We start from the raw sequence: 26522 nt of genomic DNA on the forward strand, positions 1-26522 counted from the left end.
ATGGATCTTTTTATGGTAGTTAAGATACGTTGGGCTTTCTTAAAATCAAATTCCAGTGGAATTAAATTATGAATGTAAATGAGAAAAACCCAAGCCTAGTCATGAAAGTGTAAGCAGTTTCAGATTATAAATTATGCTTTAAAATGTGGTATCTGATCATTCTGTATTTATATGTAAGTATAAATACATGTTGCTGCATCACTAATGGCATTAAAAAGGGGGTGACTAGATGTCTGAAAACTCTGCCTCTATGGACTGGCTTTCAGTAGGGCTCAGTGGTGGTGCTGTCTTCAGAAGAGCAGCCCTGAAGTAACGTGTGGGTGACCTTGATCAGGTTCTGTTCCCAGGCAGGAGATGGAGCAGGGAGAGGCACTCCAATCTGCACTGGTATCCGCTGCTTCTGGTGCATGTAAGCACTGGAAATCCTGACTTCTTGCATAAAATAACAGGTAACAAAACAATTCCTCTCAGTGCTCCCCCACCAAGCATTACTTCTGAAACACCTTACACCACCAGATTACTGTTTCCACTTTGTTTTTCTCGTTGCAGGAAACGTGTCTTATATGAACACTGGGAGGGAGCAGAAGTTGCAGGTTGGCTTCCCTGCGGAGAGGCACAAAGTAGTAGAGAGTATCCTGATGGTGCACCATTGTCATTTCCAGTAGGCTTTGGTGGTATTGTTAATCTCCAACATCTAACTTCTCCTCCCAACAGTAGCACAGAAACACTTAATTCCTACCTAGCTAGACTAAGTCAGATTGCCTCCATCAAAGAGCTTGCTGTAGAATGCACCATTGAACAGATCACTATAGGAATACAATTTTGAAATAGTGCATGCTGATCTTCCAAGCCAGGAACATTATACTTCACAAGTGGGAAGACATTAACATAATGGGGAAGGGAGGCAGAAAAGAGAAGAAAGATTTTTCCTAACTTCAAAACTGCCAGGGCTTAAACAGGTATGTCCAAGTTCTCTCCTCCACCACCCCTGAGCAAAGAAAAGGTATGAAATGTCTTATTTTTAATTAATTTTGTTAATGAAAGGTATAATTAACAAATTTATGATCTCACTGAATAAGCTACCAAATAAAAGTTGTTTTTTTGATCATCTGCTTCTGTAATCACTTCATGTCACAATAATTTTGGTAGGACGGGAAGTAGCATATCTTAGACTTACAGCACGAGGTAAGAGCCCTGGAAGGCTGTTCACAGTAGGCAACTGGCAAATGTGTCTCCCTTTGCCATTTTCTGTCCTTTAACTGCCGTAACTCACCTTTGTCTCATTCCACTCCTATACAGTCTCAGGTCCCTTTGCTTCCCTGCCCTACTCTTCTCTGCCTTCTTGCCTCACTTGTCAATGCCTGTTGTGTGTCAAAAGCTGATCTGAATTTTATATTAGTCCTGCAAATTTCCTAGCCTTCAGTGCTTGTTTTTTAATCTGCTGTCAGCATAACCTGTACATGGATAGCAGTCCTGGTACAGACCAACAGAAAATAAGGAACCCCAAGCTGTGACCTGTGACGGGCCTTATTGAAAAGGCAGGAAAACTATGGTACTGGTTTAATGTGGCTTTTTCTCCTGTGCAACTGAAAGACAAAGTCCATAAACTGAGGTCTGCAGGATTCTTGGCAAATTTTACCAGATGATTTCTTTCAAGGGAAAAGAAAACAAGCTCTACAGTGTAACTTTTGGGTTCTTAGAAAGGAACAGGACACTTCATTACACTGTTTAAGTTTCCTAAATTACGAATATGGCTGTGAAAAACTGTAAGGAAACAACGTGTGCATTCGGTTTTAACCCTCAAATGTAGTGCTTCAAGATGTCTAACTTTTTGCTTGTATCTGAATTCTTTGCCATTGACTTTTCTTTCTAGTTCAAACTGCCAAAATGCTTAAGATTTCCCCTTATCTTCTTCAGTCACTTTTGTTCTGGGGAACTGTGTATTTGTTGTGTGAACAGCAAGTGAAAAATGAGCTGTTTGTGCTTGTTTGCAGTGCAGTGAGGTGGGTCTTTTGGGGGGTGGGAGAAGGTGGCAGCAAAACTTTGTTGTTTTCCAGGGATGAGTAATTGTTCATTTTGATGCTTGAAAAAATGCGTATGGATTCAAGGGAGATGCACGGTGTAAATAAACACACCGACTAATTCACATTTTTTTCAGCTGGTCACACTTGACGTGGAGGTATGAAGTAAAGTGAAGTGCAGCAGCAGAGCCCATCAGAAAAGCTTTCTGTTCAGACCTCAGCATGTGAAATATTTTGACCGAATTACTGCTGCCTTCAATTTGAACTTGTACACAGGCCATGGAAGTTTATGTTGTACTGTAAAGTGCAGAAGGTGTTTAAGCTACACTGTGTCAGCTTGAAAGTAAACCAAACTGCCTCTTACACCAGGACTGATGCATTTTTCCTATGAGCTTGCTGCCTGCTAGGAGCTAAACTCTCTCATGTTTCATCTCATATCCACCCTTCCCTTCCACTGGTTCTTGTTAAAGTGAAAAAAATCAGCAGCTCCATTTTTTTTTTCTGATTTTCCTGACCACTGCACTCGAGTGACACAGTAGATGAGAGCAAAGATTTATCTTCCATGAGTACTGATGTTTATAAACAGTGTGATGCTGTGGTCCAGTGACCTCCATCACTGGTGCTTGAAATTTCCAACATACACTTGAATCTCTTGGTTTAATCATCAAAAGCCCATACACCATAGCCTAGCTGACTATGTGTAAGTGAATATATCTCAACCAGTAAGTAAGTGATTGAGCTTACAATTCATTTAACATTGATACAGGTATTTCAAGGTAACAAAAAAAAAAAGCAGGCATGAAAAGATCCTTGACTAAAACCACTTCAAAAAACTAAGCCATAAACCAGCCACAAAATAGCTTACCCAGAATACGAACTACAACATTCAACTATAATCTGAAAAAAAAACCACAAAACTCTTTAAAAACAAATCATACCAATTTAACAATGATTTGAATCTGGGGATTGTTACTGTAACTTCCCAGAAGTGTATCTTTCAGTATTAATTCTTACTATGTGACAAAGGATCGCTTATGTAGTAAAATAAACCTAGCATTTAAGCACCAATAATATAACTATGCATTTCTGGCACCAAATGGGAGTTTGGCAGTCATCTATCCCTTAGCAATACTTTTTTATTACTCAGAACATTCCTCTGGGCCATAGGGGACTGAATTAAATTCATTATGAACTTTACTGGGAGGGATTTTAAATACATGCAGAAGTCTGGCAGAGTAGAGAGGGCTGCCTTCTCTACCCTTCCAGATATTGCTTGTTCTGCTCTTGAATGGATTTTTGTCGTCCTTTCTACACCTGAGCACTTAAATCTGTCCCCTTTTATAGTCCAACATCTCCCCTCTACCCTGGCCTCTGCCAGCCATTCCACAAAACTCAGGATTGTCTACAAAATGATCATCGTCTCTAGGAAATGCCACAATGCTGTATTTGGCTGCCATAGTCCGTTAACTAAGGCTGTTGTAGCAACTCATGTACATGCTCATTTGTCCGTGCATCTTAACCCCGGTACTATAAGGTCTGCTGTCTTCTGCTGCTTCTCTTGTCATTGTTACCCTAAGCAGCATTAAACCTCAAATTTTGCTTTTCTGTGATTTAATTAATGGCAAAAAAGGTGGGTTCTCAACATCTGCTTGTAAACTGACATTTAAATGGCAATTGTCAGTGGAATATAAGCATATGGTTACTGAGTTATGAGTCAAGCGCAGGCAGTGATGCAGTTGGGTCAGAGGGAGACTTCTTAGCACACATTTCACATTTGCATATTTGGCCCAACTATTCTCAAAGGTATAATGTGACATTAATGCCCTATGCCTGAATCACAAATTCTTCCCACCATGTGTCAAAGGTACTGGCTCCCAAAAGAGGAAAATACTGACACCACCCCTCATTATTAAGTTTACTGTCCTAGAGCAACATTAATCACAAGGAAAGCACTTGTTCCTGATTTGATTCTGCTACAAATGGTTTTGAAATCACACACAAATACATCTTAGAGCTAATTGAGTTCTTGATGGTCACAGTATCAGTCACTACCGATTCAGCACAAGGAAGAAAACAAAGACTCCAGGACTAATTAAGAGTGTTACTTTGAGGAGGTGAGGTTTTGGCATGTATTTATGCTATGTTTATTATTTTAACCAGGACTCAAAAATCTTGCCTTTGATTAGAAATAGGGACCTTGGGCATTAAGCTATTGTCTTTCTAGCTTTTGAGAAAAACATCAGAAGTCACGCACTGCAGTCTTCAGTCACTGAGATGACCTTCCCAACTGCAGATCAATGCAGTGCTGGCTTCCAGCAGCTGCAGCTGCTCCGTGCCTCTGCTGCTGCAGTTGTCTGCAAGTGAGAAGTCAGCCACCATATGCTTATTGTCTACTGACAATTGTCATTGAAATGTCAGATTACAAACAGCTGTTACTTTCATTGCTGCAAGCCTGACTTTTAAGTGCAGCAAAGAAACCAACCGAAGTGATAGCAAATGGCGTTGGCACTTCTTGGCAATGCTGTCAAGCAGCAGGAGCCAGACAGGCTGCGCTTCCTCGATGTTCAACTGAGGAACACTGGAGCACCTCAAGGAGGGGACTGCCTTTGCTCTCCAGCCTCAAGGATTTCCTGCCACTGCTGCTTCTGTCACTTAAGAGCTTGGAGAAGTTTCTCTGGTCTACCAGCAGCTGGGTGGGATCCAGACCTTCAGCTTTGAGCAGCTTCTCATGAGCAGCTGGTGTTCAGCCACTACCCAGAACACAGGACTCAAACCCTCTCTGTCTCTGGCCAACAGCAATTGGTTGTTGATGAACAGGCGGGTGGGAGGGAGGAGCACACCTTTTACTACTGCTCCCAGACTACCCCAACAGCTCCCTTGGGTTTAAAAGCAAGGGGAACAATGGCATTTCTTCAGTGCTGCTGTGGAACTCACAGTGTTTCTGCCTAACTGCCAGAGGGCGTATCTGCACATAAATGGGTATCTATAGCATAAATCATGTGCTAAAAGGCCTTTGTAGATGCTAGACAAGTTTTGTGACATACAGTGCTGCATGTCCGCATCCCTTTAGTGCAGCCTGCCCTCATCACCCAGATAGGAAGCCTCTATCATCTGAGGTCTAGAATTAGGTTAAAAAGGCACTAGGACAGACCAGAATGATAATCCTTCAGACACAGTGAAGTGGCCGCCCTCTTCTTGCCCACACACACTTGCTTCTTGGAACAAATACAGGAGGCTCAAATAGGCCACTGTGTTCTCTGTGGTACAGAGTGCCCACAAATCAAGTTCTAGCTGGCATGCAGATGCAGAGTGACACATGTGACACAGGTAAGCTTGCCACAAGGCTCCTAACAAATCTGCAGCTGTCCTGTTCCACATTAACAGCATCATTTTGTAGGCAGCAACTGACCACTGGAACTTGGAATCAAATTCTGCTCAATCTCTGTTCTGCATGCCACACTATGCCTCTGTGTCTGTGCACTGTTAAGTAGGTCTCTCTGTCTTCATTACAGAGTTGCTGCAGGAAGTACCACCAAGCAACTAGTCTATAAAACAGACATGGTGGGTTTGCTGCCCTTTCTGCTTGTGACAGTTAACTTCACATTTCCCCAATATCAATCACTCAATCCTGTGTTCAGTGCATAGAACATCACAACCATCAATAAGAGTTTTGCTTGAATGAGGGCTGCAGTATGCTCCATGTGCAGGATAAAATGTTTGATGAAGTTTGAAACAGGAAAAGAATATTGATGCAAACTTCCCTTTTCCCTCTCCACCACATGCAAGTTTCTTCTGCTGAAGGACAAACATTATAATAATAATAAGCACATATTGATGAATGTTAAGGTGAATATAAAAACGTATTAACCTGGGAGATAAATATTGATATTGCTTTGTCTGTGTCAATATTTAGTTCAAGGGACAATAAATTTTTATATTCTCTGAAGTAAGTCAATATGTGCATTGCTACATACATTTTGTATAAGCTCCAATTATTCAGCAACTGTTCTTTTTACCCTCAACTTCCAGAATCGCAGATCTGCCTTTCATAAATGCTTCTCTGAAAGAGGAGAGAATAAGTAAACTATCCCTACTACCCCTACTCAGGCAGTAGCTACAGGAAGAAGAGGTATGGCAAGTGTATACTTCCCAGTGATTTCTCCACTGAAGTTTTTCTAACCACCTGGGAGATCTACCAGCTCACTTTGGGATCTGACAGTGGATCTGGGCTGGCTGCTAGGTGTGCAGCCTCCCCAGAGAACAGGCGTTTCTTCATCAGTGACTTGCTGCCTTTGCTGTTGAGCCACTTTGTGTATAGAGAGCACATGTAGGGGTGCCTCTGGCAAAGCAAACTGAGATAAAATCCAGCCCCTGCTCCTGCCTGGGCTGGCACTGCACGATAAAGGACAAAGGAGCTCTCGAGACATTTTTGTCACCAGCATAAGCAGGCAAATCTCCAAGTGCTCTGGCAAGCACACCATAGCCCTTCTCAGAATGGGTTTAAACTGAACAGAAGCCAGTAACAAACTAGTTATCTTTATAAATGCTGCTGAACAATTAAGCATATGGCCTGGGACAAACAGTTGAAAATCAGCTTCATCTACATCTGATCCTGTCAACAGCTCCCAGCAAAAAATCAATGGACCTTCAATTCCCATAGCCCCCAGAGGAATCTGGGTCCATCCAGTGATCATTATGCTCCTCCCAGCCTCAGCAGCACTGTGCAATGAGGGCATGTCTCATTAGCAAGCACAGTTGGGTGATAGGACAGTGCTGTCCCACAATATGGTGCAATAAATGAAAGGCATAGAGAAGAACCAAGCTGCCTGTTGATGCAATAAATGAACCAAAATTGCAAGGCTTTAATCAATAGGTTGCTGTTCTGTTACACACTAAATCACGTTTCTTCCAGTTGAAGACACCATTAATGGTCTTGCTAAATCACAAATGCTAAAACCATGCATGTGTTCCTCCCGTAAATACCCACCCAAAGCAGCAATGTGTTCAAGTGTGGGGCAGTGACAACACAGGCAATTATTTCTTTCCTTTTTAAAAGCTTCCATAGATAACTGGAGTTGTCAGGCACATTGAGAATAATTTCACATAAGCATTTGCCACCTTTGGAGTCAGAAAGCCACCTGCAGCTGCTTTTGATACTTCATTTCACAGGTGACTAATTGCCACTGTAAATCATTACCAAGACCCAGGAGTTGTTAGCAGAATCTGAAGTGTATGTCTTCTCGCTCAGATTGGACTTCACTCTCCCCCGCACAAGTGCCCTTAAGGGTGCTACAGGATCACTGAGACCAAACTGGCTTTTAGAGGTTCTGACTGCATGTTGTGTCATTGGGCCAAAGCAATGACACAACAGAACAGCAGCATGCACACAACGCTCCAGTTGAAGTCCCTGCATCACCCAGCAAGTTGCTCAGTTCAGGTCCTCTCTGCTCTGCTGAACATATTTCTTGTTGACTGTCAACAAAGAGGCGCTCTAGGCTGGATGCAACACAGCAATATCACCTCAGCTACACGCTGGCTAAGGGTTAGGTGAATTTTGTGTTTCCAGCAATGTCATCTCTGATTGAAACTAATGCTGAAGGAACCTGCCCAGCAGAACCTGCACTTCCTCTCAAAGTGATGATGCTTCAGTCTCTGTTGTATTTCAGTGCTCTACAACTGATAAACAGTGTATTAGGTTGGGAAACACAAACATTCCCATCAAACAAGGAGAAGATTACGAGAGGCTTACATGGGGCTGAACCAAAGTTTCAAGTCTATGTAGCATGGATCCGTCCAGCTGGGACTTACAGGACACTACAGTAAAATCTTTTCTGACTCTGCAACACTAAAACGTAACAGCTTCCAGGGATCCCACCACACACTTCTCCACAAGCAATGCCAGAAAGAGTCCTTCAGAGGAATAAGCTATTTTTGCTTTGCACCGTCACTGAACAGCCCTCAGCTGTTAGGTAGAGTGATACTGGATGCATCAGAAGTTGTCAGGGGAACATAGATATGCAGAATATAATTAGTGAGGACACGAGTGTTAACAGTTCTACTTCTTAGCAATTTAAAATATCTGACAATTATCTTCAGTTATTAGCAGGGTCAAGTTTTGCTTCTCAAATATTTTTAAATACTGCCATTTCACAGTGCAAATACTAGAAAAAGCTAAAAATAAGGAAGTTTCATGACAGAAGCATCGTTACTGAACATGAGCAGTCTTTTTGCAAAACAGTGATTAAAGACATGACATGCTTTTAAAAGCCATACATGCTCACAAATTGCCTGAGGAAATCATGCCCGTTTTAGTAGTTTGCATGGGGTTTGCACAGCAAGGTTTTGGTAGTCTGTGACTACAGAGGTGGTTTCCGTGAGAAGCTGCTAGAAGCTTCCCCATGTCTGACGGAACAATGCCAGCCTGCTCCAAGCCAGACCCACCGCCAGCAAAGCCTAAGCCCATCAGCAGCAGTGATAGTGCTTCTAGGGTAACACAATTAGAAGGGGAAAAAACTGCAACAACTGCAGCCAGAGACAGGAGTGAGAACATGTGAGAGAAACAACTCTGCAGAGACCAAAGTCACTGCAGGAGGGAGGAGGGCTTCCAGGCACCAAAGCAGAGATTCCCCTGCAGCCCCTGGTGCAGACCATGGTGAGGCAGCTGTCCTCCGCAGCACATGGAGGTCCACCGGTGGAGCAGATCTGAACCTGCAGCCCGGGGAGGACCCAGATTTGGAGCAGTTCATGAAGAGCTGCAGCCTGTGGGAAGGACTCATGCTGGAGAAGTCCATGGGGGACTGTCTCCTGCGGGAGGGACCCCACGCTGGCTCAGGGGAAGAGTGTGAAGAGGCCACCCCTGAGGAGGAAGGAGCGGCAGAGACAAGGTGTGATGAACTGACCACAACCCCTGATCCCTGTCTCTCTGCACCGCTGTGGGGGAGGAGGTGGAGAAAATCAGGAGTGAAGTTGAGCCCAGGGAGAAGGGAGGGGTGGAGGGGAAAGTGGTTTAAGGTTTATCTTTTACTTCTTATGATCCTGCTCTCATTTGATTGGTAATGAATTAAATAATTTCCCCAAGTCGAGTCTGGTTTGCCTGTGATGGTAACTATTGAGTGACCTTTCCCTGTCCTTATCCTGACCCATAGCCTCTCATTATATTTTCCCTCCCCTGTCCAGCTGAGGCAGACAGTGATACAGTGGCTTTGGTGGGCACCTGGCATCCAGCCAGTGTCACCCCACCACATTCTATTATGCAGACAATAACACATTTATAGCCGCTGTGATGCAGTGATAACAGCACCTTCGAAAATCTTCCCCACACAAGTTCCTGCCTTCAATGGTCATTTATTTCTTCTGTTCGTTATGTTAAAAATTGTACTTCAAATATGACTTTTTGTTGCTCTTCAGCTTTAACCTTCCAATCTCTAACTTCATCTTAGCACTCATCTACTATAATTCAGTCTCAAATGTGCACAACTGCACAGAGAAATGATGGACCAGTCTCTGATACTGTAACTGGACACTTAATTCTCAAACTGGAGTGCCAGAGCCCCCCCATGCAGGTGAGCCTGACAGGTCACTACACCAACACACCACAGTGCTCTTCTGGGGACTCCAGCTCTGTGAATTAAGCAGTCTGGTCACTGCACAGCCGAGGCTGCCGCAAAACACAAAAGCTAACGGGAGAATTTCGTACACTCCCTTGTGCTCTTTGGTGCTTTCCCTCACATAGGTGGGTAAACAGTCATGGAATCGTTACACCTTACAGTAAATACCAACTTGGCATTTGAAGCAACAATCAACTGTTTCGTTCAGATGCCAATCACATGTGGTTTGTCAATAAACGCCACAAAGTCCAGCATCTACTTTTGAATCGTTCATTTCCATTCACTACAACAATTCTCCAGTAAAAACATAGCTGAAATTTTAAACCAGAGCTACTTTGGGTAAAAAAATCAAGAATATTGTGGAAATACACATAGACTGAGCATAAGAAAACATACCAGGGTAAAATAAATACATATTAACTGCTTATTTTTAGAAATTTTAACACTCCAGCTGTCAGAAAAGACTTGCTTATTTAAAATTGTTACTTCTGCATTGAGAAAGTATATTTAAGAAACACTAATATGAACACAACTATGTAGAAAGGAACAGGTTTACTTTTTATTGCTGCTTCTCCTCTGCAAAACAAATTCCTACCATGGTTGCTTTGATTTTCTTTTAGGAAGAGTGAAGACTTGTTTTCTTTCTGCATTGGCAAAACAGTAGGAAAAATACATCTTCCATATAAATCTCATTTAAATTCTGCATTCTAACTACCAAACACAATTTGGAATTGAGAGGTTTTTTGTTTTTACATTACAAAATGAGCCATTGCAACATTAAACAGCTCATCTATTGCAATTCAGCAGGAGAAATCATTGAACAATCAACTGCAGAATACAAATACAGAAAGACAATATATTAGCTTAGCAGACACATAAGACACTTGTGAGATCTGCCAGAAAGACAAGCTTTAGCTATATGTTATATGGATCTGATCATCACAGGGAATCAGCGAAGCTCTTCCTAAACAAGAAAGATATTATCAATCACCAAGTCAATTTTTTGTACCAAAAGCCCTGAAATGAAGAAAACTTGCTGTTTTGTAGCAAGCGAGAAGAAAATGGAATTATTGATACACAAACGGTAGCAAGATTATGCTTGCCAGCTGCTTTAAATGAACAAATGCAATTGGCATTTATGTTTAGCAGCTTAAGTGAGAGGACAAACCAAAGCAAACTACCATAAAAACTACATGCAGTTATCCAAATTTTACAACAAAACCTGCAACAAGAACCAGGATCCAGGCAGTGGAAGAGCAGAAATGCACCAAGGCAGGCTTGGCACCAGTAGCATGAAGGCTGACAGTGGCTGTGCTTTGGGACTGGTGGCCAATTTATTGCACTCCTCTGTCCCTGAGGAAGGTGGCTGTGTCAGTCCAGTAAGATACTGACTGGTGCCTTAGCTTCCTTTCTTGGGAGGAAATGGTGTTGCATTGGATCAAACCTCCCATTTCTTCTTCCATCCTAATTTACAATCTGGCCACAACAGTTACATGCACCACCCAAACTGTGGAGCTAAACCCTACTGCATATAGCCTTTGCAACTCTTATCATAATGTGACATATTTTATACAGATATTGATATGGGTGAGGCTGTCTGTCTTCATCAGAAGGTACCTTTCTGTCCAAAAATGCTGCAGAGTGGTGTAAGAGGGCCATGGGGCTGCTGCAGCAAACTGGGTACAAAGAGGTCCCATCCCACACCAGCACATGGGAGCCACTAGTGCCCATGAGCTCATCCTTAGGTAAAATCATTGAGGAAACAACCTACACAAGCCAAATATTTCTACTACAAATCTGACATGGGCAGGTGAAAGGCTGCCTGAAGGGCTCAAGTTCTTCTAAACTCACTGGCAGCCTGCTCTTTCTGACAGCCGTGAGCCTTTTCCTGCTCCGAACAGATTCCTCTTAGTTTTGGAGGGAAGACAACATTCTTTTCTGGAAACACTGGTGTGAAAAATGAAATGAGGTATTTTGGGGTGTCAGACAGCTATCTTAGGGAAAGGGTGGGAGAGGAGGAATCTCTGATTCGGCCATCTCCAGTAGAGCTATAGTGGTCATTCCAACACTGCAAGTAAGTGAAGACCACACTCCAGTCTGATTTCCTTCAGTGTGTCCTGGCCATCATGTTAATGGGGGAAACATAAAGTAACTATTGCACAAGGCAGTGTTATTGTTTAAATTAGGCCTTACCTTTGATAATTTGGATCAAAGCCTTGAGAAGTGGTAAAGCTACTTAAAATTGCCCTAAGAAAAATGTCCTGGCCAAACACTGCTTGTTTGCAGCTTCCCTCTGAGAAGGCTGCTCAGGGAGCAGTAGTATTTCCATTGCAGCAAAGTCTCTTCTCTGCCAACACCTGAATCTGCTTTCATTTACATTTCAGAGGTGTCCAGAAAGTTGTAATGAGTGCAAACATGCCAAAACCTCCTTTCTAAACCTTTTCAAGGAATATATATACAAGATAAAGAGTATTCTTCCCCTTTGCCACAAGCTTGGCAGCATTCTAATTCAAAGTCTGTGAGACTCAAAGTACTCCCCATACCATGTGAGAAGGTGAATATGTTCTGCAAAATGGCATTCAAATAAATGCCTGAACATGGATTTGCTGAGCACTCAGGCACCGTTTGGTTTGGAGCCTTGTGTCTGGGATGTGATATTTGCACTTTGCTTTCAGATAGCTGCTGGGGACTTCCAAATGTCTCAGCTAGGCGGCAAGCAGCAATGGCTCACAGCAAACATCAGGCAGCATTTCTTCCTCTCCTCCACACCTGCAATCTCAGTCTTGTATCTTAGTATTAGTAAAAGATGTCACATCATTTTGTTCTATATAATTTATTTGAAGCAAACCCACTTATAATGACTTTTAACTTCAAAAATAACCCAGTGCATGTCCCTTACTTTATACAGGCCATAGAGGGTACATTTTTGCTAGCCTTTTAACTCCCTTTTATTTCCTTGAGGTGAATTCACAGCTAACTAGAGTATTCCAGGTGGAATTAGAGCATGCAGCTAACTCTGTCTTTTGTAGCACCTTTCCAAGAAACACTAAGAACTGTAAGATATTACTGCAGACCTGAGAAAACTAATTAAGCCAGAGCTCCAACTATCTGACAGATTGCTCTCTCCCTCTCTCCTAAAAAATACAGGAACAAAACAGCTTCTTAGAGGAAATCTATAAACAAAGAAGAGGAAACAAGATGTGGCAGTGCATTTGATTCAATTATGCCATTTTTAATGTAAATTCTGGAATCTGGTGATAAATATGGTGTTTTCTGGAGCACAGTGAAGATACAGGAGATTTTAGCAAGGACTAAATCTACCCTACTATAAATTACAAAATACATTTCTTCTTCTGGACTCATGCAGCTGGCTCCAACTTTGGGCACACAGGACCACAGTAATAGAAAAAATGTCTTTTACAGTAACCCTTTCACATTTAATAAATATATGACTATGAAAGGGAGAAAGAAGATCACTAAATATCAGTATTTCCAGCAACTGAGAGGGCAATTATTAGCATTTGGGAGCTTTCCTATGCATTTATATAGCACCTTAAGTTCAACTGCTGGCCTTCGATCTGACCTGTACCATGACAGAAATAGATAATCCTATTGCTTCTGACATTGCTATGTAATTAAGTAGCTGCTCTGCCCCCATTAACATAGCTATATCCACTATCCACTTTCATTTCTCATCCTCTTTCCAGAACAGCCTCTTACTTCAAAATAAGTTTTTCTAATCATTCCTATTGACTCAGACGTCTTGGGAAGAGACATTTTTAGATACCTTCTTCTTGAACTTTGTAATGTGTTCACCCACTCATGAGTGAAATTCTAACTCCCAAGAGCTAATAGAACTATTTTTTCTTAACATATTCAAGAGATTAAAACAGAAAGTCTAAATCATCTTTTCATGTGGCAATAAACTTCTTTAACCAGTAGGTAGTGTAGCAAAAAGGAGGCAGGTCTCTCCTAATTTACCTGAGCAAAATGGATTCTTTTCTTCTTGAAGTCATAGAGCCAATGGCCTAGACCTGATGCAACAGTGAACCCCAGGCAGCTATGCTACGGGCAGTTGGATGCCCCCACAAACCCTGACTGTCACCTTTAATGTCAGGGAAAACAATTTTTAGAGGCTATGCTGGTGAAGCCTATTAGAGCAAAACGTGGCAGGAGATCTGCTCTGGGACACTGGGATCCTCGATCTCTTTACTGAGGCAGCTGGAACTTGCAAGGTCAACTAATTTGCTGCCACACACTAAGCAAATAAAGGTACCTCATTTGCTACAAGAATCTTCCATCTACAGAACCTCCCTAAATCCAGAGACGGCATCTTCAAAAAACAGATACTTCTTTCCTACTGCTTTCCATTTACCCAAGTTAACTTTTTTGGACAGAAACAGTCCTGCAGAGGTGGAAACTAATTCAAGGTAGGTAAAAGCAATTGTGTACTCTGGTAAATAAGAATCAACCCAGAGGAAAAACATACTTTTAAAGGCTGGTGTATAACACTGGGACTGCACTTGCACTGCTGCCCTACATCACCTCATCACCTCAGTGACTGCAGAATTCCTGCTACACCCACTTGGAACATGGCAATAGCATCCGATGCTGAATGCAGCAGAAGACCCATTTAATTAGTAACTGATCACAAAGACCAAAATTTATTCACTTGTATTTTCTGATAACAGGAAAACGGTTTCAGATCTTACTGGTGCAGCCATATTTCTGCAATATACTGCATTATTTTTTAAATTCTGTGTGCAGTCAATCATATTACCATGCCCTACAGGAGGTTTTTGCTAAGTACTTAAAAAAACCCCAATGCACACAGTGCAGAAAAGCATCACAGCATACTATGAAGGCTTATGCTCTATTTTGCATTCTTTATTTGCCCAAAATAGTTGTTGTTCTGCACTCAAACTCATATTTGTAATAAAAACCCTACTCAGCTGCTCATGTACTAAAGAAACTATTCATGACTGAATAATGTACCAATTCAAAAGCAATCTCTCTAAGCTACAGGAAACCTCTTGAGTTGCAGTCTGAATAAAATGAAGCCTCAACAAAATGAACCACTTTGAAACTACATGAAAATTTAGCAAATTGATCTGAACAAGAAAATCTTATATACAATGCAATGTTTTTAGCAAGAACAGAAAAGCCTGTCAGAGATCATGTTTGGGGAAAAAAAGTCACGTCAATAATCAAAAGATGGCGTTATTGTTTGTTTGCTCATTTTTCTAAAGCAGGGTATTTCATTTTATAATGGGATAGTGAGTTTATAAGTTTGTGTTTAAATAAAAACTGGCAAGTGCTGAGAGGTAAAAAAACCAAGACCAAACAATTGAACTGCTGGATGTTTTCTTGAAGGGGGTGCTCTCTCTTCCGGCTTTAATTTTGAATCCACATTTTGGTGCACATGGCACCTCACAAACCTCTCAGCTCTGAAGTTGCTCTGAGATCGATACACCAGCCGTCAGCCTGGTCTAAAAAGAAAACGAGTGTTTGGTTTGTGTGCTGCCATAAGCTAGTGGAGCAAAATGATTGCAGATCAAAATTATGAAATTGATGGAGCAATTTATACTGCCAAGACAAAGAGCTGAGGGAGGGACTGAAGCAGATGCTGGAGGTGTTGTCATCCAGCAGCACAGCAGGAACGTAAAAGGTAAGGGAAGAAGGGGAGACGGGACAGTAAGAGATGAGGCTTGAAGGCAGTGATCATATCAAGAATCACTTATTTTTCTGACGCGGCATGCCACAAGCTAATGATACTCCCACTGAACCAGTAAATAATTCTGTTTTCCATGAAGGTGAGTTCAAGGAAATGAGGGGCTGGGACAGAAGAAGGTCTAGTCATGCAAAAACACAATTTGCAGTTGGAAGCTGATTTTGAACAAGAGTCAGGTGAGAACACCTTTAGGGAAGACACATCCCTCAACCTCTTCCAGGACAACTAGGATGTAAAGTGGCCCTTACACAATTAGCAAGCGCAAAAGGCTTTTTTAATGAATGAATGAGTAAATACATGAGTAAGGTCAGCAGGCTCAGGACTGAATTAAGAGGTCCCAGTTCTGGTGTATGTGCCAGCAGCAGACAGGGACTCCTTCCCAGATAGAGATGCATACAGGGTTGGGCTTTAAAGAAAGCTACTTCCCTATCTGGTCCCAGGGGCAAAATTAAAAGTCTGTTGTAACAAGATGAGAAGCAGCATTAGACATGTGGGACTGAAAAAGACATTTTACCCATCTGAAGCACTAAGAGAAAAGATTTGCATTGTACATTTGTATGGAACAAGGGATTATTTTTTTTTCCTAATTAAGTGGTATTGAAATATGCAAACTATGCACTGTTCTCTCTCTCTGCTTGAATTAGTGATTTACAATGACAGTTTACTTTTAATTCCACACCTGGAAAAAGGAGATAAATCAAGTGATAAGCTGCCGACAATGGTCTCAAAATGGAGAGCATTTTACCCAAGAGTTCCTTGGAGCTTGCTGAGCTGGCATTGCATTTTAGCAGATCCGGCAAGATTATCAATTAATGACAGGAGCTGAAGCCAGTTATGACACTGAAACAAACTCCACTGGTGCGCGCTCTGCTCTATCTTTTTAAGGGAAAAGAAAGAAAAAAGCTACTGACTTCAGAAGGCGTTAACAGGAACAAATGAACATCAGCAACTTGCTTCTTGTGAGCACTTGCTTCTTGTGAGCACTAAGCATGCCTTGAAGAAAATCTCCTGTAAGCCTGAGAGCCTGCAAGCTGCAGGTACCTCTCAGACCTGAAACAGAGACATGGAGAAGGGCAATGTCCTCCACCCTCATGGGCTGGTGAGAACTGCAGTCAAGGCTCTAATCACTTCCCCAGGACGACAGGCTGCTGAGCCAAAGCAGTAGTCAAATGCTATGGGAACTGTCCCCAAAACCAGTGTGATGTGCAGAGAAGAGCACACCTGGCTCCTGTTTGGTACCACAGGACTTAGGGGCGTACAACACTGGCTGCCACTCTACTGTACCCACCTGTGCTACCTGGGAATAGGGTCAGGGGCACCAAAATCTCTGCCAGAAAAGGGTTCATTTTCTCAGTCTGCATTTTTCCATTCAGAGGAGAAGCTTCCCTGCACCACTGGCTGGCAAAGCTCAGTGAGGCTCCCCTCTCCCACATCTCCTTGAGAAGTCCCTGGCCCCCCCAGCCGCCAGCGCAGGGGTCTGGGGACACTCTCTCACAAGCCAGCAAACATTTATGCCATCTTACCAACGCTTTGGAGCAAAGAGGGGGCATTGGAGTTGGGAGAAAAGGAAAACAGGAAAAATCCCTGAGGCCAGAAAAAACCCCCACGGGGCACAAACAAACCAGGCACAGTGATGCAGACTGACTTCTGTCTCCTAGAAACAATTTCAAGAAAGTGCCACAGCTTGTTTATGCTCATCTACCCTGGGTTTTGCTTGCCCCCACCAGCCAAGTTGGCATCCTCCCTGGCACTGCCCCATTGGTTTCCTGTGTAATGTGTCTAGGAAATCTAATTGTTTCAAGAAGCACTTTCTAGCCCTAGAAATTCTTTAGAGCTGCCATGCTCTGTGGCAATCAAAGTGTCTAAATAAATATGCAGAAGTGTGCTCAAGCCAAGAAGCCTTCCAAGGAACCAGCGATTTTTTTCCCCCAGTGAACACAGGTCAAAGTAGTTCATGTTTGTTTTTGTCAATAACAGTCATGCACTAAGGCACATGTACCAGCACTGAAGGCTGCCACATATTACACTCTTGCAGTGTGACAATACAACAGGATTAACACCATGGACATGAATGCAAGATACTACCAGCCAAGGCAGACACACACATACATACACAATTTTAGCCATTCTATCTTGAAGCTAATGGAAAATATCTCTTAATATTGCATGTAGAAATGTCTGATAGCTGTAAATAACTTTTTTGGTGTTCATATATAATGAAAGAGCAAATATGGTTCAGTGCTCAAAAGAAGAGGCTGTGAAACAAATGCATCTTCAAGCCTGCATGCCAGAGCCACTTTCACTGTACCACAGACTAATGGATTTCAGTGATAAAACGTGAGTGTTACACCTTTAACTATTAGATATTTTATGCAGCTTTAAAAGCAAAACAGTTGCTCCCACTTCCAAGCAGGAAAGTCCTATTCTCTTCAAGTGAAAAAGTAAACCATAAGTTCACTTTTGATTAGAAGAACGAGACCAGTGATAACACACGGACATAACTGCACTTTGTTATAAAAACCTGAAAACTTAAGCCTTGAATCTGAAGGTCATGACTGCTCTTTCAATAGGCCTTGTTGGTGGAGGAGTTTAACATTTCTTGTTATTTTGGTTACCCTATAAGCTAGTTTTGGTTTAAAGGACTCTTACAACATGCTGAAGCTAACCGCCATTCATGTCAGCACTCCCTGGTTTGATGGAGCACCATGGCCCTTTTAAGACACCAGTTCTACCTCCTAATTCACACGCAGTTTGACCTGTCAGGACCAGGACATTGCACCAGGCTGCAGACTGCATCTGTCCCCAGGTGAACAAGTGTCTCACTCCCAAACATGTACAATTAGGCCTCCCTAGCTGTGGCACCAAGGACAATGAGCTGCTGGCTACAATACGGCCCCAATGCAGGAAGGTGCCTGAACACAGGATAGCAGATTAAAAGGGTAAAAGCTCAAGTAACCTTCAGAAGCCTGTGTGAGAGAATAAAATGGGTATTCTAGCTTGTTCTTTTTTTAAAAGGTTGGAAATAGGAAGACACCACAGGTGATAAGATTTTTCCTCAACATCACAGAGAAAGCACTATCCTGTGGCAGAGCATCAAACAGACTTGGATGTCCACATGAAGCCTTTCCTTCTCAGTTCTGGTGTCTTCCTGGACAAACTTAGCAGCCAGAGCACTGGGAAACCATTACTGCAGCCCTTTCCCATGGACAACAGAGTCTGACGATGCAGAGAGGCCTCTTTTCAAACATCTTAAAAAAGAAAGAAAAAGAAAGAAAGAAAAAAAATCTTTCTTTTTAAAGAAAAAAGAACCCCAAAATTCCATCATTTATAGAAGAATGCCTCCATGCTTCTTAGATGTTAAATGCTTCACCACAACAATTAAATGACTTGAAAACAAAGCCAAGTGACAGGTATATTTTTTTCAAGATCACTAATCTTTTGACTAGGGGGAAAAAAATCCCAGCTTTAATTGCACGAAGCTGCATATCATACTTCCCTCTCCTGAGATATCATTATAGGCCTGAAACCAGAGAATTGCATTGCCAGCTCTTGCCTGCTCTTCCAGCTATTTCTGGTTTTTAATAATTATTCATTAATTGCACACTATGATAAGATCCTTGCTGTTTTGAAACATTTTCCCTCTGGCCCCCATACTATTAAAGACCCTGATTGCCTGCCAACAGCATAAAATTAAAAATCAAAGCACTACCTCTGAAAGGTTTAATATGTGCCACATTGAAAGAGTTTCTACAGCTTACAGCCATGTAATTGCATCACCGGCTAACTGCACAATCTCTCTCAGCGTTTGAAATGTTTTCCTTTGAAACATTAGCCAGCTGAGAGCAGAGGTTTTGTTTAACACCCTGATTTACTCCCTGTGCATGCCAGATTTTTGTACGTCTCCTGTGTCCTTCCCTGCCTCTTCTCTGCTCTGCCTAGGGCAGGTGAGAGGGAAAGGCTTAGCCACATGGCCACAAAGCACCCTGCTACCGCTGGGGAGAGCAAGGAGGGAGAGAAAAGAAGAGCCATCAGTTCAAGCAGATTAGTAAAAAAAGCATTTTATCAGGTGAACCTCCTCTCTACCCACCTCTTAAAAGCAGGTGCTTTTTTTCTGCCTGCTGAATCCTCCTCCCCTCCATTACAGACCCCTCTCTCTCTTTGCTGGTCTGCAGGGACCTGCTGCTCCCACCAACCCAGCAGTCCCTGAAACCTCTCCTCCTGCCCCAGGCTGCCAAACCCAGCTGCACCCAGCCTGCACAGAAAACATTTCCATTTAACCAATGGTCTTTTGGGTTTGGCTCTCCTCTTGAAAAGGGATAACATTTCCACATTTTGCCAGTGGTCACGTTAAGGAGTGGGTGCCTCATGATGCTGACAGGTATAAACCTGTGTGGCTCCAGTGACAGGCAGCAATTCACAATTGTGTCCTTTCGCTGACTCTGCAGAGATCTAAGTGTTATTTCTTTATCTAAAAATCTAATTTCTGAATCTTATTTCTTCATCATAAGAGTCATATGGATAAGGATAGGTCACCAGCAGCTAGCCTAGCACATACATCTTTACTACTGAGGCAGCCTGAAGAAATCTGTGCTATTGAGTTGATCAAAGCTGGTTTAGACAAAGAAAACCGTGGAGACGCAGGTTGCATTGATCGAAGTGTAGTCATAATGTGCCAAAGGGAAATAAAGATGCCCTTCACACAGTTTGGTTGCTTTAATAATTTCAATATTAACAGTGCTCTCTCCCAGAAAAAAGGCGATTTTCTACATTTAGTTTTTTGGACCTTACGATTATCACAAGTGCCAAAAACTGTTTAATGCTTATAAAAGCGTACCTTAGAAAGATATTCCTCTGCAAGCCAGCAAATGAAGAGGCTTCAGTTATTTGTATCTGCTTGTGCACCAATACACACTTTTAGTTCAAAATCTTGATCATGTCTGCATTATAATCTGGTTGTCCTTCCAGTTCATGGGGCTTCACACTACTTCTGAAATCAAATCCTGCAGCTTCTGTAGAGCATCCCTGGAAAACTGGGTGGGTTTGCCCTGGTTACCCCCTAACCTACAGGCAGGTATTCTCCATTATTCCCATACTATCATAGCAATTAGAAACAGGGACACTGTAGATAAGATTAGGTATTTTGGTAAAACAAAGTCTCTCTTCATAGTAGCTTTAGGGAGCCTGAAAAGAAGCTGGCCTTCACTTTGATTTATACATTGTAATTTAGAGTTTATATATTAAAATATGCACAGTGTTTTGCAAAGGTTTTATGTATTCAAGACTGTTCCCTGAAAAGGAGGGAGGCTGCTGGTGTCTGGGCTTTTCAGCTGCTGATACCTGCGTGTGGGGCAAGAAATTGCATCGGGTGAAGTCTGGAGGGGTGAACCTGTAAACATGGATTTAGGTTCATAACATCAGATACTGAGACCTTAAAGATCTTGTTCTGACTCAGTTCCAAATCTTGGGCTTTAGAGTCTAATTTAAAACAAAATTCATGGTATTATGTTTGGTTTTTTTTTTTGTTTTGTTTTGTTTTTGTTTGTTTTTTACTGGAATTGTGCAGATTTATGTTTGAAGGAAGTTTCTGGGGTAGAATGTCAAAGTGCAGACACAAAGAACACATCCCACACACATCCCAGATTTGTAAGGATTTTCATGCTAATTGGTGCTCCATAGGGCATGTAGATTTGAAATTGGGAGATCATGAAGTAGAGATAAACAGTACCATGTTAAAGTCAAAATTATTAAACGGGAAATCCTCCAATATATATAAAATAAAAAAGCATTTTCATTCAGGATCAGTCTGTGTTCCCAGAGGAAAGTCTCTGTGGCAACAGAACATAGGACAGGCTCTGTACCAAGAACTGCATTGCACAGAGACATCCATGTTGTAATGGGCAACCACTACACTGGTGAAAGGCCATCCCCACACCATGTGGTAGGGGAGAATCAAGGGCCCTGAAAGGTAACAGGGTTGGTCACCAATTCTCCTGGGAGTCCTTCTGCTTCTCCACCTCCTCTGGCACAGCAGTCACACTGCAAGGCGCCAGCCACCCTATGCACATGCTGCACTACACCCAGTGTGCACACAGCGGGAATTTGCACCTCTTCCTTTCTGATCCCCCTTCTGATTTTGTGTCTGTACCTTCTGGACCTACCTGGTATAATTTAGACATTTCTTGCCTCCTGGTTTGGCTTTGCAAGAGCAATGCATAAAGAAATCTGGTGTGTGCAAATCTGCTTTCCACCTCTCCGTCTTTTCCAGCACTCCAGTGTGAGCCCATAGCTGTCCCTTCTCCCTGAACTCCTGGTCTTTGCATGCTGACCTCACTCCTCTACAGAGGAACAATGGAGATGACAAAACTCCATACTCCTGAGATGGTGCAGACATAAAATCCATTGTGCATGGGCTGTCAGGCACAGAGATATTTTTTTCTGTCTAAAAGAACAGTACACAGACTTTTATCTTGCCTGTGCAAATGAGAGACATTGAGGGGAGAGAGCTGTCTGTTTCCATGCCTGGGGTTGTGAGGAGCAAGGCCACAGCGCTGCCCTGTGCTCTCTTTGAGAGAGGGAAGTCCTTACAGAGCTGGGGGGAGCAACGCACATAACAACAGATAGGGAGTGGACCAGGTGCTCTGAGACCACCAGAAGACGGATCATTTGTGAAGTGAGATGATTTAAGCAGTTACAGCCATGATGCTCTTGCAGCCACTGCGCGGCAACCTGCTATAGCAATTTCATATAGCCACTTTATGTTGCAACCAATTAGACCATTAAGGAAAGCGCCTATTAGGAAGGTGAGCCAGATCTACACAGGTTGGCTATTCCAGATGTTAAAATATTCTCCTGAGCAGCATACACAGGTTTTTTCTTTCTCATTTTTCTTCTTTTCTCCCAAATACGGAAAGATTGAACTGTTCACTTGCTGGGTTTGGCACACACAGAATAGGTAATACACACGTGGGAACGTCACATCTACCTTATCCTGCAGCTCGCGTGTCCTCTGTCACTTTGCTTAGCAGCAAGTAGCAAAGGCCTGACCCAATACTGAGGTATTTGGGCTGAATTATCTTCCCTTGCTTCTCCAGTCCCAGCATTTTATACAAATTAGTAGCTGGAATACAAAGCTGAAATGAAAGCAGAGGGAAGGTACTCAAAGTAACATTGAAATTACCATAGATACTGAAAACCAGATCAGGCCCTCAGCTCTCAACTGATAGACGCTGTCATGTCAAAAGCAGCGCATCCCTCTGGTATCTTTCCCTTTACCGACATCATCCTCATTCCCCTATTTCCGCATTTAGGATATGATAATCGTTAACTCAAGGGTACTGCTGGAGCTGAAGGTGCTAACCTTATCTCTAAAAAGCAAGCCCCTTGTGTTGCAAAGGGAAGAAGGCTTTATTCCAAGTTGTAATGTCAACTTTTCTTTACTGCAATCTGGCACTGCTCACACAGACAAGCTGGAGATACAGCAACAAAGCCAAGGAGAGAAAACAGTTCCCAGCAGGATTCACAGAACAGGTTAAACTTTAAAAGGCACATTCGTACCTGCAGGATAGACTTAAGAAGTACCCAAGAATCCTGCACTTTCCACAGGAAGAGTAATTGCTTTCTGGGGCTATTTTAAACTAAGAACATTGGCCTTTCTTACACTCGCCTGCACTAAAGTAGCTGCCTTTTTATTTCCCCTTTTCAAAAATCAACAGTGAAAAAATCTCTTCTATCTTCCCAGTGTTGCAGTGCTGCAGTGGCCTTCCCCATCCCTGCCAGCTAGCACTATCAGGCAGATCGCAGCGCCTTTTTTTCTTTTCTTTTCTTTTCTTTTTTTTTTTACTCTCTTTTTTTTAAATGCTTTTTCAAGTCCACACAGAAAAGAATAAAGATTTGGCTTCTAAAACCTGGACTCATCCACCCCCCACCCTGGATGGACAAGACGAGTCACATAACAATTGAGAGCAGAAAGTGCCTTGGGCTAACCTGCCTGCTTGCATCCCAGCACCAGCACGCAGAGCTGCCTGTCTAAACGTTGCTTATTGTTGCTGGTGATGTTACACGAGTTGGTTACCCCCCAGAGTGCTGAGGCTGAAGAGATGAATCCCTTTCAAGACCCCTTTATGTCTGTGCCAGTTCTTGCCTCCATGCACACAGCACTTCAATATGCCAAGCCACCAAGGAGACAGCAGCACAAGGGGACACCCAGCCGAGCACGAGCTGCTCATGCCAGGAATAATCAGACTCCAAAACACTCCAACACCTGGAATAATCCCGGATTATTTAGTACCAAAGGCTCACGGTGATCTGCACTTAATTCACAAACCATTAAACTGCTTGATATTTCTCACACAGAAATGATCTGGGGCTTGGTAGCTACTCTACAAATAATCTCATTACTGAACAGGTCAATCTAGTTCTAGCTGCACATTTCTGAATCACAGTAATGTCTAGTCCTACCCACAGATCCTGCAGTTGAAGTTAATGGAATGGCTCACTTGTTAAAAAGAAGTTAAATATCCCATTTTGAAAATTATTGCCTAGGATGACGTTACAAATATAAGTGAAGAAAGGAAAGACTACACCATATTTTTCCTTTACTAGTCACATGGGAACGATGTGCTTAATCACCTGAATAAAATATGTATTGTACACTGCCCCAACAACTATCTGCACAAGCTCTTCTGCTGTACCTAAGATATCTTTAAAAACTGAAACTCTAAAACTTCACCAAAAAATAGGTTTCTGGCTCATGCAGATATTTCTGTTCAGTCTATAACCCAAGGAACTACATTATTCTCTGGTCAAATCTCTGATTAATGCTAGTGAAATTTTGATGAACCCAGAAAAATACCAACAGTTGTAACACATCACAGATAAAATAGCACCCCTACTTTTTTTTAATATGCTTGGAAATGAGTTTGAAAGATGTCACTATCTTAGCAGAAACCATCTAATGGGATGTGTACACTCAGGGAATCAAGTAGCACAGCTATAATTAAAGTTTCATTATCATTTCCATTAGAAAGTAGTTTCTAAGGGATTTGATTAGACAGTAAAAATTGGCTCCGTGATGATACTTTTTATGCAAGGTCCCCCTATGTGTCAGAAACAGTAGGTAATTCATAACATGCTGCAATCATGCTAGCTTTAATGGCAGTGCTATATGTGTATGACGGGGCATTATAAAAGCCCCTGAGAACCAACTCCAGCTCTGCAGACAGATGCATGGCTCGCAGCAGGCGCTGCAGTGACTTTCTGATGGATAGGAGTGGCTGCACCCAGCTTTGCAACCCTGACCTCACATACAGGTCCTCTTGACAGCAAAGGTTAGCACACACAGTAGGCACCCATAGCCCTGTGCACTGCTCCAGGGGCACAGTGGGGGGTCCTGGCCCTTATTTTAACATGGTAACCACAGAGCAAAGAAACAAAAAATGAAAATACCAACCATTTGTAAGAGAGATCCAACCCCTGCAGCACACAACCTGGGCTTGCAGGTATTGCATGAAGCCCGCTGCCCACAGCAGAATGATGAGGAAGATCAGAGCACTTTTCTTTGTAAAGTAAATAGGAAAATCCATATAATTTTCATTAAAAACAACTTATTCACCCCATACCAATAAAAGCGTATCCAGGTCACTGGGGAATCTGCTGTTGACTCAGTCAGAGTTGCCACTGGCTAAGCCTTCCCCTGGCAGGTTATAACCAAAACGATGCTCAGACTAGGCGTGAATTTATTAGAAGGGAGGAGCTGCAGCTTTCCACACCCCTGCACTCCAGTTCTCCTCACATACTGCAGCTCTACAGAGTACCTTGGATTTTGTCACCACAATGCAGCTTGAAGGGCATCTTTCATTTATAGCAATAAGAGTCTTTGTGTGTAGACAGTATGACTGTAATATCACGACAGCACTATGGTGCATTCAAATGTGGAATACAAAGATATGGAGGGGACAAAAATTGCCCAGTGCTGGACCAAATACTTTTCAAGTCTGCAATCACGAAGTCACTCATCTGTGCTGTGCATCATCTTGGTGTGCAAAGCCTCAGCGGGTGAGCTGAAAGTAACGTTAGCAATGGAGATTGGGATTCCAGATAAAAGATCTGAAAACACAGCGTGGAAGGGTGAATTGCTTATTAGCTAGAATAAAATTAGCTGAAAGCTTTATCAGATTAAAAAAATAATTGAAAATGTATCAGTATTTAACGGAGATTGTGAGGAGGAAAACAAACCCATAGTAAATAGCATGACAAATCCACAAGTTCAAGCATACACTAAAGGCCAGAAATGAAGATTTATCCCATGAGAATAAGAGGAGCCAGGTGGCAATGCTGCAATCAGGTGAAGAGGACTGAAACCCCATTTTAGCTTTAAGCAGTTCATGCAAAATTAATGTTTCACTTATTTATGGGTTGAGAGATGCATAGTACACAGTATCTCAGCCCTGGTGAGTGTCCAGAGGCACTCAGACCACCTAGAATTAAGCTCTATTTGTAAGGCAGCACGTGCATGATCTTTTTATTAGAAAGTCAACCCAGCTGCTTAAACTATTCATCACAGTCAATCCTGTCCTCTTCAGTTACTGTCGACAGAGCTCTCCTACGCTGCCCAAAGGCACAATTTGTTAATGCAGCATTGACACAATTTTAGTGAGTGGGAAACAGGAGTGGAGAAACGCTCCTGACACCAGCCAGCCATTACTGACCCATATGTCAACCTCCTAAAATCACAGGAGAAAAGGACATATGTGAAGAAGCCTAGCAGGTATGAATTAAAAAATATAAATAAATAAAAACCCTCACCTTGGATCCCACTTTCACCTTTCACACTGAAAACACTGAAATCCACAGCAAACTGGACTCAAACAGACCAAATGCACATCTGCAAATCTGGAAAGCCTACAGTGCTACTGAAATATGAGCAGGTTGCTTTTTCTGCCTAGGTTGGTCATTTCACTCAGCACAGAAAGTGCACAGGGCTAGACCAGATAGTACTCAAATCTACAAATGCAGAGCCACATGTGTGTTTTGGAGTAGAGCAACCTGGATCATTCCTCACTGGCTGCAGAGATGTTGCTAATTTGCTTGCCTCCTTGCAGGATCTCCATTGCAACCTCAAGGTGCAGCTGCACCTCCTTCGTGCCACCACCAGCAATGTACAAA

General features: G+C 42.5%; 1 protein-coding gene and 1 long non-coding RNA gene across 2 annotated transcripts in view; one reads left to right on the top strand and one right to left on the bottom strand.

Annotated features, from left to right (window-relative positions):
* Positions 1–26522, bottom strand: part of GPR39 (G protein-coupled receptor 39) — an 84887-nt gene that overhangs the window by 1262 nt on the left and 57103 nt on the right. The gene's annotated exons all lie outside the window — the stretch shown is intronic.
* LOC133210315 (uncharacterized) lies at positions 355–1108 on the top strand. The gene is made up of 2 exons (XR_009724911.1): positions 355–449; positions 550–1108. It is a non-coding gene; the product is annotated as an uncharacterized LOC133210315 (long non-coding RNA).

The sequence above is a fragment of the Neopsephotus bourkii genome, unplaced genomic scaffold (genome assembly GCF_033783945.1).
Source record: "Neopsephotus bourkii isolate Nb327-2 ecotype Australia unplaced genomic scaffold, CSIRO-AGI_Nbou_v1 NB_450, whole genome shotgun sequence".
Lineage (NCBI taxonomy): Eukaryota > Metazoa > Chordata > Aves > Psittaciformes > Psittacidae > Neopsephotus > Neopsephotus bourkii.